This window comes from Tachyglossus aculeatus, chromosome X4, assembly GCF_015852505.1.
Source record: "Tachyglossus aculeatus isolate mTacAcu1 chromosome X4, mTacAcu1.pri, whole genome shotgun sequence".
Taxonomy (NCBI): domain Eukaryota; kingdom Metazoa; phylum Chordata; class Mammalia; order Monotremata; family Tachyglossidae; genus Tachyglossus; species Tachyglossus aculeatus.
The window spans coordinates 18,302,535-18,305,618 of record NC_052098.1 but is presented as its reverse complement, the minus strand read 5'-3'; positions in this window follow the sequence as shown (position 1 = coordinate 18,305,618).

Below are 3,084 nucleotides of genomic sequence, written 5' to 3'. Positions count from 1 at the left end.
GTGCAGAACACTGAACTAAACACGTGGGAGAGCATGCTACAAGAGAGTTGGTAGATGGGATCCCTGCCTACAAGAAATTAACAGTCTACAGGGGGAGCCTGATATTAAAATAAATTATGGGTAAGGGAAATAGGGGAAATAGAAGGATAGGTCCATAGGTGCTGTGGACCTGGGAGTGGGGTGAGTATCAAAGGGCTTAAGGGTACACAGCCTGGTACATAGTGCATAGGTGATCCAGAAAGAAGGCAGGGCAGATAGGGCAAATGAAGGCCTAGTCAGGGAAGGCATCTTGGAGGAGAAGCCATAGTAACCACGTAACAAATACTAGAATTATTATCATTTTTACTATTACCGTTGCTGTTGTTAGCATTGTTTTGCCGCTCCAGAGGAGCCAGGCCGAGGATCGACCTTCAGCCTTGCCCGGGGATTGTCTCTCTTTATTACCACATTGTACTTTCCCAAGCGCTTAGTCCAGTGTTCTGCACACGGTAAGCGCTCAGTAAGTATGACTAAAGAAGAACTCCAGCCAACAGCTGCCCCTGTCCAGCTGACTCTACACCCCCTCCGGCCTTGGAGTCACCCTTCGTGGCTATGAAGAGCCCAGAGGGATGGGCAGAAGGGCCTCTTTGGCTGTCACCTTTCCCTCCTCCTCCCCACCCTGCTGCGCTCCGAGGGACCTGCTCGACAGGTTCGCCTACTCAGTCAGAGGACTCCGTGTGCACTGTTCCTCTGGCTTTCCTCACCTCCCAAGATTGGGAAAAGTGCTGCTCTCAGTGGGCAGGGATCATGACTACCAACTCTGCTGTACCATGGCCGGTCAGTCAGTCATATTTAGCGAGCGCTTACTGTGTGTGGAGCACTGTGCCAAGCGCTCGGGAGAGTACAGGACAACAATAAACGGACACGTTCCCCGCCCACAACAAGCTTACGGTCTAGAGGGACTTGCAGGCGCCTAGTATGGTGCTGTGCACGCTGTAAGCGCTCACTAAGTCCCACTGATTGATTGATTGCCGGGTGATCCCGATCAGCCATGTCGTCCCCAGAGCAACAGCAGCCCTGTTGGTCTGACATCACTGAGTTGCCACCAGTTGCCACAGTCTGAGGTGGGACAGGGAACAAGGGTCGTGGGTAGTTAATGGTGAGTTATGTGCTCTCCAGCTCTTACCTGGATCCAGTCCTGGACTCATAGCTAAAGCTGTAGGACCTTCTGTACCCGCCGCCCCCATGGCTTCTTCCCTGTGGTTCTGAGCCACAATCTAGTGGCCTTCTTCCTCACGGCCAACTGACTGAGCAAACCTGCCTGTCTCTGGGTGGGGCTCAAGGTAAGCATTCCAGCCCGAGAGAGAGGGGAAGAGCACAGGACCCTCTATGACCCCGCCGAGGAATCTGCTACTTGTCCAATGTGTGGCGGCCTGTGGAAAGAAGTTTTGACATCTGCTAAAACATTGTTTTTGGAAGCTGTCACTGCTGTTTGCACAGGGTGGGGCTCGGATAGCTGGTAATCTATCGAGACTGGCAGTTATGTAATGGGGAATTTTGTTCTTTTTCTTTTTGTGGTCACCAAGGCAAATCTTCCTTTCCCATTTCAAGACATAGTCTTCCATCGGAAATGTCCCCCTTTCCTCCCCACCCCCAGCCCCACGGCACTTATGTACATATCTGTGATTTACTGATTTATATATTTGTTGCGGGCGGGGAACATGTCTGTTATATTGTTTGTGTTGTACTCTCCCAAGCACTTAGTGCTGTGCCCTGCACACAGTAAGCACTCAATAAATAGGATTGATTGATTGATTGGTTAGAAAGGCTTTTTTCCCTCTCTTTGAAGTTTCCTCTCTCACCTTTGCACTTGGACCAGCATCTCGCCCCAAAAGACAATGATTTATCTTACTTTAACTGAGTTGTCCAAAATGAATCAGAAGGATGTCAGTCCAGATAGATTTTTTTAAGTGTACCCTGTATCAAACTGTGCGTAGATGTGGACAACTTCATTTGTGACACCAGGAAAGGTTTCTGGTTTGCCATCTGTGTGTGCAGGGCCCTCCGACACCTCGGAGGAAAAATCCTTCTGAAGTGTAATGACAGTAATAATGACCTGCTGACTCAATCAATCGGTAGTATTTTTGGAGGCCCTATCATGTGCAGAGCACTGAGGTAGGCATTTGGGAGAGAGAACTAGAATTAGTAGAGCTGATCCTTACCCTTAAAGCTCTTACACTGTAATGGAGGGGCGGACACTCGAGCATAGTACAGAGAGGAGGAAGAAATCGAGGATAGCAGCATGGCCCATGGCCTGAGAGTCAGAGGATCTGGGTTCTAATCACTGCTTTGCCACCTGTCTGCTTTGTGACCTTGGGCAAGTCACTTCACTATTCAGCCTCCATTTCCTCATCTGTAAAATGGGGATTAAGTCCTACTCCCTCTACTTAAACTGTGAGCCCCATGTGGGACAAGGACATTGTCCAGCTGGAATATCTTGCACCTACCCCAGCGCTTTGTACAGTACTTGGCACACAGTAAGCACTAAACAAGCACTATTGTTATTATTATTATTATTATTATTATTATTATTATTGTCGTTGTCTTATGCTGTCGAGTCGTGTCTTACCCATAGCGACGCCATGGATACATCTCTCCCAGAATGCCCCACCGCCATCTGTAATCGCTCTGGTAGTGGATCCAGAGAGTTTTCTTGGTAAAACTATGGAAGCGGTTTACCACTGGCTCCTTTCGCGCAGTAAACCTGAGTCTCCATCCTCGACTCTCTCCCGTGCCGCTGCTGCCCAGCACAGGTAAGTTTTGACTTGTAGTAGATTGCCTTCCACTTGCTAGCCACTGCCCATGCTAGGAATGGAATGGATACGCCTCTGCTTGACTCTCCCTCCTGCTGTAAAATCTCCACATGTGACCCTGAGAGGGTGGTTATTATTAGTAGTATTAATGATAATAATATGCGTACATTATGAGTATATTAGTGTTTAGGTGGCACAAAAGTGCTGCCATAGGAATTGGGGGATGTAAGGTGGGAAGATTAGAAATTGATCCAAGAAGGCCTCCTGGAGGAGATGTGATTTTAACAATAAT